Raw genomic sequence first — 12990 nt, forward strand, 5'->3', positions numbered from 1 at the left:
TATATATATATATATATATATATATATATATATATATATACACACACACACATATACACACACACTGGCCAGTTAAGTATGTAACTATCTTCAATGATGAATAGACTAAATAACTATATTGTCAGTGTGTCCTTTTGGAAATTGATTGATAATATGATCAATAAATTTGGTATGAAAATTTAAAAGTAAGCTCTGTAATGTAGTAGAAATGTATGGTTTTGCAAATCTATGTAATTTGGCTTGTTCTGAAATCATCTTCAACTTCTGCAAATAACTGAAATTCCATTCATTCCTGGTGAAACCCCATCTGGTAAAAAGGGTCACTGGGATCAAGGTTGTGGATTATAGTAAGATAATAAGTATTACAAAGATGCATATTGCAGATTAGCTTCGAAGGGTGAGCTATGGGTGGGAAAGGAATGACAGAAACATCACAGAGCAGCTGCTGTTCGGTAAGCCACAGTGGGACAGACCTCAGACCGAGATAAGAGGAAATGCTTTAAAAATATACAGTGTCCTTTAGTGGAGCCACTCATGCCACATATTAGGAGGCACTGTGATCTTACCCCTGGGACTCTGTCATAAGGAAACCATTCCAAAGAAAAGATAACAGCTGTGCAGATATGATTGTAGCTAAATGATTTAGAATAACAAATTCTAATTCACCTAAAATAGTCAGCAATATGAGAAGTGCAGGCAAATCTATGTGTATCAAAGACAAGTAAAAAGCAAAAATACAAAGAAATCTAACAAATCTGTGCTAAAAGTAAGGATTGTGCCAGATGTGACGACACATGCCTTCAGGAGGCAGAGGTAGGTATATTCAGGGCCACAAAGAGAAACTGTATTGGGGGAAAAAAGGAATTGAATTCTATAATTACAGTGATGTGTAAAATTATGTATTTATAAAGATCAGAAAGAGAGAAAGGGTGAACACTTTTTAATTTTTGTTGATATTATTTTTGTTTGTTTGTTTGTTTTTTCGAGACAGGCTCTCATGCAGCCCTAGCTGGCTTCAAACTCAAGATATATCTTGAATTTCTGATCCTCTTGTCTTCCATCTCTTAAGTGTTGAGATTATCGGTTCGAGGTATGCACCCCCTGGCCCAGCTTATACTTCTTTCATAACATTTAAAAATATATTTTATTTTTGGGTGGTGGTTGTGCACACCTTTATCTCAGCACATGAGAGGCAGAGACAGATGGATCTCTGTGACTTCGAGACCAGCCTGGTCTACAGAACCAGTTCCAGGACAGGCTCCAAAGCTACAGAGAAACCTTGTCTTGAAAAATAAAAAAGTATAAAAAAGTTGGGCAGTGGTGGTGCACACTTTTATCCCAACACTCGGGAGGCAGAGGCAGGCAGATCTCTATGAATTCGAGGCCAGCCTGGTCTACAAGACCTAGTTCCAGGACAGCTAGGACTGTTACACAGAGAAACCCTGTCTCAAATGTGTGTGTGTGTGTGTGTGTGTGTGTGTGCGCGCGCCAGTGTGTGTATAAGTACATCACATGCTTGCAAGATCCCTCTGTGATCAGAAAAAAACTCCATTCCCTGGGGACTGGAATTACAGATGGTTGTGAGCCTACATGTGAGTGCTGGAAACCAAACCCAGGTCCTCTGCAAGAATAATAAATGCTTTTAACTACTGAACCAACTCTCCAGCCTCTATAAAAAATTTAAATTGAGGATAGGTGGTGGTGGCACACAACTTTAATCCCAGGACTAGTGAGGGGAAGGCAGGTGGCTCTCTGAGCTCAAGGCCAGCCTGGCCTACAGAGTGAGTTCAAAGACTGCTAGGGCTACACAAAGAAGCCCTGTCTTGAAAAAACAACAACAACAAAAAATTAAGTTGATTAAATGTTAACTCTTTAAAAAAATGCTCTGAAGTATAGTTCTAAATGAATATCATAACTATAGATTGTGAAGTAATGCAAATAATTTTTGTATTGAGACAGGACATTAAGCTGCATTTGAAAAAAAGAGGACCTAGAAGGCCACATTTAAAAGCTATAGATAGAGGGCTAGCACAATGGTTCAGCGGTTAAAGGTCCTTTCTTACTGCCAAGCCTAACATCTGAGCTTTATCCTTGAGACACTCATGGCAGGAGGAGGGTACTGACTCCTGCAAGTTGTTCTCTGACCTCTACACACAGGCACACACATAAGCAAATGCAAACTTGAAGTTACTCTGTGAATCTGAGGCCAGCCTGGTCTTCAACGTGAAGCTCCATGGTAGTTTGAATGTATTTGACCCCCATAATCTCACACACACCATTAGGAGGTGTAGCTTTGTTGGAATAGGAATGGCCTTGGAGGAAGTGTGTCACTGTGGGTGTTGGGCTTTGAGGTTTTCTTTGCTCAGGATACTGCCCAGTGTCTGAGCTGACTTCTTATTGCCAGCAAGATGTAGCACTTTCAGCTCCAGCACCACATGTGCCTGCACAAATGCCATACTTCCTGTGATGATGATAATGGACTGAAACTGTATGAGAGCCACCCCGATGAAATACTTTCTTTATAAGAGTTGCCTTGGGCCAAGCAATGGTGAATCCCAGGAGAGGCAGTTGGAGCTCTGTGAATTTGAAGATAGCCTGGTCTACAAAGTGAGTTCCAGAATAGGCTCCAAAGCCACAGAGAAACCCTGCCTCAAAACAAACAAACAAACAAACAAAAACCAAAAACAAAACCATAGCAATGAAAGCCCTAAGATAAGTTCTGTCTCAAAAAATTTTTTTAAGTTACTGACTTCTAAAAGTAATCATGGAACTGGGTTTGTAACTCAGATGTTAGAGTGATTGTTTGGATTGTACAAAACCCTAGGTTTGATCCCCAGCACCACATAAACCAAGCACAGTGGTACAAACTAGTTAATAATCCAGTATGGTGGAGGTGGGGCAGAGGCAGGAGATCCAAAAATTCAAGCTTGAGACCAGTTTAGGCTACATGAGACTTTATCTCAAATAAACAAAACATAAGAAATGAAAGTAGGAACTAGTTGCCACTGTTACAATTCAATGAAAGTTTTTGCATAAATTCAGTGTAAGAAATCTGAAGTTTGTTAAACGTTTCTATTTTCAGTAACAGCTGGTGTGAGACCTTGTTTTTCTGTCAGCTTAGCAGCTGTGGGTGAATCTACTGATATCTTAATTATTATCTGCCACCCCACTCAGTCAGGGCCCTCCGGCCACTCAGGCTGCTGCCTGGTGGGGTTCTGGTCCCGCAGCCCTGGCTCTGCTGCAGCTGGAATTTGTATGTTTAAATGAAGTTTCTGCCATTCTATTTATCAATAAGACTCAGAGATCAAAGGCTGGGATGAAAACCTGCTAGCTCAAAGAAGCTGAGTAGCAACTAGTGGACCTTGCTTTTTGGCCGGAGACTCCAAAAGAGTCACATCTCTTCCCACATCCCAGAACCAAGAGAGCTCAAACTCTAGTTCCCACCCTTTCCTTCCTGTAAGTCTTCTTTATCTAAATTGCTGGCACCTCCATGGCCTGTTCTGGTCAGCAAGTCGCTGGCTCCGCCCCCTGATTCAAGGTATAACTTTATTGGGCAGACTCAGGAGTGTCAGTTTGGGATCAAACTATCCTACAACAAGGCCTGGAGCCAATTCCACATTTCTGTTATTTCTTTCAATGACACCTTTTAAAAACCACACCTTTAATGCCCAGCAGTGGTGGCACACTCTTTTAATCTCAGCAGAGGTAGGGGCACACAGATCTTTGTGAGTTCGAGGCCAGCCTGATCTACAAAGCAAGTTCCAGGACAGACAGAGCTACACAAAGAACCCCTGTCTCGAAAAACCAAACCAAACCAAAACAACAACAACAACAACAAAAAAAAAACACAAAACACCACACTTTAAAGCCAGGAGAGGTGGCACATGACTTTAATCCCTGAACTCTGGAAGCAGAAACAGGCCTGGAACTCCAGTAGTCTGATCCATACAGCCAGTTCCAGCCCTTTCTCAAAATAATTACCAATTAAAGTAAAAGAAAAAATTACATTTTTCAATCTGATAGAATGCTAAACAAAACAACCCACCAAACCTCAAAGCACAAATATAACTATAGTCTCAATACCCAAAAATAATCAGTTAGTATTAAATATTAAGCTGAGGGTGTAGCTCATTGGTACTTAGCAAGCACAAGGCCCTGGGTATCTACTTCTTGTCCCCCTTAGTGGCAGATCATCCTTTGAAGTACTTGGAAATGTGTGAATTGAATGGGGACCTTGGAAAAGCACGCAAAGTGTTGACTAAAAGGAATTGTGTTGTTAGGGTTGCTGTTGCTGTGATAAACCACTCTGGGTTTATTTCATCTTATAACTCTCAAACCTCACTCCATCACTGAGGGAAGTCAGGGTACGCACCTGGAAGCAGGAACTGAAGCAGAGGCCATGGCACTGCCCACAGTGAGGCAGGGTCCTCTCCAATCAAGAACGTGCCCATTCCCAAATAAAACCAAAAAGAACATGCCCCGCAGGCTTGCCACGGCCAGTCTGGTGGAGGCATTTTCTTAACTGGGGTTCCTTCTCTCCAAATGTCTCCAGCTTGTGAAAAGTTGACACAGAACTAGCCAGCACAGTAATCTTGTGGCATTTTAAATGAAAAGACATTTTAAAGGAAAAGACAACCAAAATATCCACCATTAACATATAATTTCATAATATAAATTCCTAAGGGGATCTAATCTACTAGGGGAGCCTCTTACACTGGTTGCTTTGTTTTTTGCTAGTTTTTGTAAACAAATGAGAATGTAGGCACTGGGGAAAAAAAGAGAGCAGCATGCAGGATAGTGGCTAAATTGAAAAGGAATGTGGCCACTAAATAGTACTCCGAACCTAAAACACAAAGTAAATCTATAGGAAACAGCTCTCCTTGGGATGAAAGCAAAAATGGACTAGACTAATATTCAAAAGTTTAATCTATATATATCACTATATATATATCACATAGTATGGCATAGTGACATAGGCCTTTAATCCCAGGAGGATCTCTGTGAGTTCAAGGACAGCCTGATCTACCTATGAGCATCTGGACAGCCAAGAGTACAGCGACAGCCTCTCTCCCAAAAATCTACCTGGAGGAATCACAGTATTTGAAATCAACAACAATCCAGTGGGATTGCTTTTCTTATTTTAAGGATTCATCTTAATTCATCATTAAGTTTAATTCTATAGGCCAGAAAATATTTCTCTTTCTTTTTTTTCCCCCCAAGACAGGGTTTCCCTGTGAACCAATCCTAGCTGTCCTTGAACTAGCTCTTGTAGACCAGGCTGGCCTCGAACTCACAGGGATTAACCTGCCTAGGACTCCCGAGTGCTGGGGTTAAAGGCGTGTGCCACCACCACCTGGCCCAGTAAATATTTCTTAATTCTTTCTAGGAACTAAGCAGTGGCCTTTCTGTTACGGATAAGTCACTGTCTAGGTCCTATTAAGTCTTATGAATGCACGGTCACATGGAGCACAAAATAACGTGTCTCTTATGTTAGGCAGAAATCCAGTTCCTAAATCAGCCCATGATTTATTTGTTTATTTTTAATAATTTATTTTTATTTAATGTGCATTGATGTTTCGCCTGCACATATGTCTGTGTGAGTGTGTCAGATCGCCTGGAACTGGAGTTAGCGACAGGTATGAGCTGCCATGTTGCTGCTGGGAATTGAACCCAGGTCGGCTAGAAGTGCAGGCTGTGCTCTTCACAGACCATTTCTCCGGTCCCTCAGCCCATGATTTAAATCCTACCTTCTTCGTCCTTTTATTTTCAAAGCTACAATAGTCCTGTACATCCTTATTCTAACATTGCCTGGAGAGGCAGTAGCAGGAGGATCATCATGAGTTAGCCAGCCTGGTCTGTACAGCAAGGCACCTGTACAAACCCAAGGACCAGAGTTCAGACCCCAGCACCACATGGCAAATTAGGCAGCCTGTAAACACTTGGAATTTCAGCTCTGAGGGATCCAACACTCTCTTATGGTTTCTGGGAGCAAACACACATGTACACACACACTCACATATGCACATTGCACATGCACGCACATACAAATAAAGGAATCTTTTAGTCATTTCAAAAGTATCAACTGATGAATAAAACCAACCAACTACAGGGACAAGAAAATCAAAAACTTCACCAAATTCTAAACCTACTCTTTCTTTAGTGATAGAAAAATATGTCTTTGAAATCAGTGCCTACCTAGTTCTCAATACTCATAGAATTTGTCTCTGATGGTTTAAAATATGTCCATGGGGTTGATGAGATGGCTTAGCTTGTCAAGGCATGCCACACCAGCCAATCCGAGTTCAATCCCTGAGATCCTTCCTATGGCATGTTTCTCAGAAATGGAAACATTTCCTCCAGGAGGGAAGGAAGAGCCTAGGGTGGCGAACAGGCGATAAAAAAAAAAAAGGTCACATGTCTGGGGACAAACCCCAGAGCTATCAAAACTTGGAGAAATCTTGAAGGCTCCTACCCAACAGCACAGGGAGTGAACAGTCCTGGGACTGGAGACTCGAGCAGTCAGCGTGCAGAAGAAAAAAGGGTGTTCAGACTGGAGCTTCCTGCAAACTGTGGAGAGCTCGGGGAGGCATTTTCCAGTGTCCTCACCCAGGATGGAGTGGGTTTTCTGGTGATGCGCCCACTCCTGATATTGACCACAATAAAAACTCAGTAGCTTACCAAATTGGATACTGGTACAATTGTTACTTTGGTCTGTCATGGACACCCATTATGGGGTGATTGTGTGTGTGTGTGTTGCTCCAGGAAAAGTCTGTCATATAACAGATCCTTGTGGTAGAAAAAAACTGACTCCACAGTTGTCCTCTAACCTCCACATGCATGTGGTGGTATGAATGCGCGCGCACACACACACACACACACACACACACATTTACACACACATACACACACATACACACATACACACACATGCACTCATTATGTTACTTTTTTTTTTTTTTCGAGACAGGGTTTCTCTGTGGTTTTGGAGCCTGTCCTGGAACTAGCTCTTGTAGACCAGGCTGGTCTCGAACTCACAGAGATCCGCCTGCCTCTGCCTCTCAAGTGCTGGGATTAAAGGCGTGCGCCACCATCGCCCGGCCTCATTATGTTACTTTTTAAATATCCATAATTTCATATTATTTTGTTGTAATTGGAATCAAATTCAGGGCCTAATGTAGACTAGGAAAGTACTCTAACTTTTGACCTCTGTGCCTAGCCCAACATCCTCAATTTCTGAAATCCCTTCAAGAATCTGGGTTTAACTCCTCCACCTCTGCGTGTAGTGTGAAGTAAGGGACTTACTTCTGATAAATAGCTGGGAAAAACCAATGACATCCATGACTGGGTCTTAAAAACATGAGCATTCCCCCTTCTCTCTTGGAGAAGTCAGCTGCTCTGTCTTGCAGCCATTCAAGTCATGCAATGGAGAGGGTCACAGAGAAACTGAAGCTTTTGGCTGCAGCCGTAAAAGTCAGAATGGTAGCTAATCCTTGAGCCCCACTCACTAAAGCCTTCAAGTGATCATCACAGCTTTGACAGGCATCTAGACTGCAGTCTCTGAAGCCAGAACAAGCCTGCTACACACTCCTCACACCTGAGCCCACAGAACCAGTGCGCAATATAAACATCTACAAGTATTTTAAAGCGATGACTTCATTTACTTACTAGAACGTACAGATTAAATCATTATGTAAATTTTAAAGTATAACTGTTTTGTGGTCTCTTTTACTTGTCTCTTTCCCGTCCTCCACTTTACATACATTTTTATAAATACATTATTTTGTAAAAACATCTTCACATTTTAAAGATGTATTTATATTTAAGTGTGTGTGTGTGCATGTTTTGCCTGCATGTATGTATGTGCACCACATAGATGACTGACTGGTGCCCGTGGAGATCAGAAGAGGATATAAGATACCCTGGAACTAGAGGTATGGTTGGTTGTGAACTATTATGCAGGTGCTGGGAAATGAACCGGGATCCTCTAAAACAGCAACAAATGTTCTTAACCACTGAGCTGATGTGGGTACACTGAGCCATCTCTCCAGCCTCTTACTTCCCAAATCTTGCCTCTTCTCAAGACGGTCAAATCCCTTTTATTTTTGTAGTTATAAAGTCTTAAACAAGTTCAAGATGGTTCACTGGGAAAAGGTGTTTGCTGCCAAGCTCAACAACCTGAGTTCAATTTCTGGGATCCACATGGTAGAAGACTGATTCCCACAAGTTGTCAATGGCATGCCACAGGTGTCTCACACACACCTGGCACACACACACACACACACACACCACAAAATAATGCTTAAATGTGTAAATATAAAATAAAATTAAGCTCTAGATAGGCGTCGGTGGCACATGTCTTTAAACCCAGCACTCGGGAGGCAGAGGAAGGTGGATCTCTGTGGGTTCGAGGCCAGCCCGGTCTACAGAGAGAGTTCCAGAACAGGTTCCAACGCTACAGAGAAACCCTGTCTTAGAAAACCAAGTAAATAAATAAATAAATAAATATAAAAAAGTAAGTTTTAAGAGTCCTTAAGAGACTTTTTCCTTCTTCTTCAATGGACTAAAGAAAGATATTCTTTAGCTCTAGATGTTTTTTTTTCCTGTTTTACATATTAGAGAGATATTTTGTATTATTCAGACCTTTCATCAATTTCACAGATGTCTGTTTTATTTATGTATCCATCTATTTGTTGAAGTAGATTTTAAATGCAAACAATAGCACCAGCTTAGAAAAAGACAGAAAAAATTAAAAGCATAAATTTCACCGAAGCAGATCTTCAGATTACATGTGGGTAAGCCTATGAGCAGATGTCTGTTGATAGGTGTAGTGGATAATGCATTAGAAATAAGCAGAGGTGGCACTGTGGGATTTGTGAGAATGATACATGACACCTTAGGTGTTAGCTTTACTCTGTAGTCTCCTGCTGGATCAGCTATACTGATCAGCAACGTTAGAATACCGCCTTACTGACAATACATCCTTGTTTGACAGACATCCTTTCACAGACAGTTCCTAGCAGAGTCTGGCACAGAGGGGAGGATGAGGAAGTTGTGTTGCCCCAGGGGTGTTCAGAAACTGTGCACATCTTTGTGCACGGAATTTCTTTCTCTTTCCTAGGGATTTTGAAAACCAATGAATAGAGAATGGCTCTGACCTACCCATGCAAGTATGCAACGAGGAAATATTGAGGTTTCATTTATCAACAGAAATCTTTTTTTTTCAATTTCTCCATTATTTTTTTCTGTTGTTTTCCTTTTTTTTATTTTTTATTTTTTTAATTGAGAAAAGGAGAAAAAAAAAAAACAAGTTTCCACCTCCTCCCAGCCTCCCATTTCCCTCCCCCTCCTCCCACCCTTCTCTCCCTCCTCCCACCCTTCTCTCCCTCCTCCCACCCTTCTCCCCCTCCCCCCACTCCTCTCCCCCTCCCTCTCCAGTCCAAAGAGCAGTCTGGGTTCCCTGCCCTGTGGTAAGTCCTAGGTCCTCCCCCCTCCGTCCATATCTAGGAAGGTGAACATCCAAACTGGCTAGGCTCCCACAAAGCCAGCACATTACATAGGATCAAAACCCTGTGCCATTGTTCTTGGCGTCTCATCAGCCCTCATTGTTCGCCATGTTCAGAGAGTCCGGTTTTATCCCATGCTTTTTCGGTCACAGTCCCGCTGGCCTTGGTGAGCTCCCAGTAGATCAGCTCCACTGTCTCAGTGGGTGGGTGCACCCCTCCTGGTCCCGACTTCTTTGCTCATCTTCTCCCTCCTTCTGTTCCTCATTGGGACCTTGGGAGCTCAGTCCAGTGCTCCAGTGTGGGTCTCTCAACAGAAATCTTTAAAGAGAAAGAAAAGATAACACAGCACTAGGAAAATTTCAACTTAATTTTTGCCTCGCCTACATTATTGCAGATTGAGAAAGGAGCCTTAGGTATTTGATCCTGTCTGCTGAAAAACTACTCTCTCTAATGGGACTGGCACCTTGTTACATTTCCCAGCTGAATTTGGAATTCAATGTAATACCTAATGCCATGCCTGATTCTTAAATAAAAATTAACTAGTGTGCTATGATGGTGATCCCAGCACTTGAGAGGCTAGGAAGGAAAACTGTCATGAATTGAAGACTAAGCAGGGCTATATATCAATATCTGTGTCAATTCAGTGAAGCTAATATTTATCACATAAGTTTATTGACAATAAGAGAAAATAAGTTACACTTAGCTTGGGAACATTAAGTGATTAAGTGAGTGGAAGTTGTCTTAGGTTTGATTCTGAGTCCATGGTTTAATATGGATTCATGAACTCACACTAGTTCTAAGTACCTATCCCAGGACCAGCCCTATCAACAGTCAGTCAAGGAAGGGAGGGTTCGCAGAGCCCTTCATTTGACTTCAGAGCTAACAGCTCTCAAAAGATTCAGGGAGAGGGTGGATCACTGTCTTTAACTGTGTACCCTCTGCTGAACCCATCCGGTTCCAACAGACAGCTCCAAACTCTTGAACACACAGATGACCCTAATTAATCTTGGTAGGTCACAAAAGCAACAGACATGAACGTGAGGAAGGTGGAGAATGCAGAAGTGACAGGGAGGTAGAAAGAGAGAATGGTCAGTAACAAGGTGTTCATATGAGACATTGTAAACATGTTTTTAGTTATAGCATGACATGTACTTCCCCTCACAGGGAAGACACAGTAGTTTACTGTTATCTGCACTTTGCCCTTCCACTTCAGAGATGGCACTCATATAACTTTGACAACCGCATATTGTTATACTTTTTCTAATATAGTATTAGTTATTGTGTTATTTTCCTTGTGTGTCCAACTGATAATCTTTATGTGTTCATAGGGAAAACATAGTACTTAGGGCTCAATAATATCTTTGGCTTCTGGTTTTGGAACACAGCCTCTACAGATAAAAGGAGCCCGATGATATATGTTAACAATTCTAAGTGGCTGTACATAGGAATGCAACCTTTCTTATAAACAGGGCTTTTGCAGATATAATCAACTTAATGTAAGGTCATTAGGTTGTCCCCTTAACCTAGTGTCATCAGAGAAGACAGCCATGTGAAGACACAGAGACAAAGAGAATACTAAATGAAGATGGAGGCTAAGAACGGAGTGTCTTCAAGCCAAAGGCTGTCAAGGATTACCACCTGTCACTAGTAATGAGAACAGAGGCCCTTCACATGGAACCAACTATGCCAATGCCTTGATTTTAGACTTGTAGCTTTGATAACCTTGAGAGAATACATTTCAACAAGAATAGAATTCACTTAAGTCTGATGGTTCATATGTAACTCTGACTCCAGGAAATCTGTCATCCTCTTCTGGCCTCCATGAGCACCCACAGACATGAGGCATTTATACACTTATACATAAGTGAAGAAGTAAATCTTAAAATTTTCTTTGAGAGAAGAGTCTCTTTAAGTCTCTTCAAGGCTGACCTTGAACTTGTGACAATCCTGCCTCTTATTCTTGAGTAGCTGGGATTATAGATCTGTGTCACTAGACTCAGCTACATTTCTTCCTCCCTCCCTCCCTCCCTCCCTCCCTCCCTCCCTCCCTTTCTTCCTCCCTCCCTCCCTCTCTTCCTCCCTCCTTCCCTCCATGTAGCCCTGGCTGTTCTGGAACTCACTTTGTAGACCAGGCTAGCCTTGAACTCACAGAGATCCTCCTGCTTCTGCCTCCCTAATGCTGGGATTAAAGACATGTGCCACCATTGCCAGGCTCAGCTACATTTTCTTTATTCATTCGGTGATGATTAGCTGGGCTGATTCTGTAACTTGGCTATTATGAATAGTGTTGCTTTGTTGCATTGCACTATTCATATCAGTGAACATCTTCACTCAAGAGGCTTCAGAGAGAAGGAATAGAAGACCTGGGGAAGAGGCAGCTGGGAGAGCCAAGGGAACCCATATTCTAATGTAGAGAAGGGGGTGTTGGGGGAGGGGAGAAAGAGAAGGCAGGAGAGAAAGCAGCAAATGTAGCCAAGAGACCCAGTGAGGCTAAAGAGAGAAACACTGCGACACTGTGAATATTTAGGAGAAAAACCAGAATTTGGAGCTTCTTGGTATGATCAGCTCCAGGGGAATATCACAGGAGCATCCAGATGGGTGTATGTGCCTTCCCAAAGGACTCACAGGGATCTAGGAACAGCTCCTGCCACCCTGTTAACATAGTCCAGTGATCCCTATCAGCCTGTATCCAGAAAAGCTCAGAGGGAGCCAAGAAGACATCAAGCACAAAGTAGACTTAACAATGGGTTAGCTGAATGGGTGACGAGCTGGAGTGGACAGGATCAAGAGGTTGATTAGAGCCAGGTGGTAGTGGCACAGACAGACCTTTAATCCTAGCACTCAGGAGGCAGAGGCAGGCCAGTCTGAGTTTTAGGCCAGCCTCCTCTAGGCTGGCCAGGGCTACAAACAAGCAAATGAAGCCAATTACATTAAGTTCAACTTAGCTTCCTTAATATTAAGTTAGTAAGAATCACCAAAGCTTCCATTTTAAAATTTGCTTTCATACAAAAAACTGCTCGATTTCAAGATAAGAGAGAGTTAGCATGTCTCAAAATGACTCAAAGATTTTACTTGATTATAAACTTAAGTATAAAATGGGCAAAGAATAAGATGCAGATCCTTAAAAAGCTAGCACGAGGGGGTGGGTGCTAGAGAAATAGCTCAACGGTCTAGAGTACTTGTTGCTTTTGCAGAAGGCCAGGGTTCAATTCCCAGAACCTAGTTGGTGGCTCACAACCATCCATAACTCCAATTCTAAGGGACTGAACCCACTTCTATACCAGGCACATACTACACACATAGGCAAAACACTCATACATATAAAATAGTCTAAAATAAAATTAAAAAATCTAGCACAGAGTTGGTTATAATAATAGAGAAGAGGAAGTGGAGATGCAGGATGGTAATTTTTCCCTAACAGAGAAAGACAAAACAGTAATTAAAAGGAGAAACCACCTTTAGAAAAAATAAAGAGTGAAGAGCTCTA

This window comes from Microtus oregoni, unplaced genomic scaffold (genome assembly GCF_018167655.1).
Source record: "Microtus oregoni isolate MIOR12 unplaced genomic scaffold, Mior012 000012F_ref0000307, whole genome shotgun sequence".
Taxonomy (NCBI): Eukaryota; Metazoa; Chordata; class Mammalia; order Rodentia; family Cricetidae; genus Microtus; species Microtus oregoni.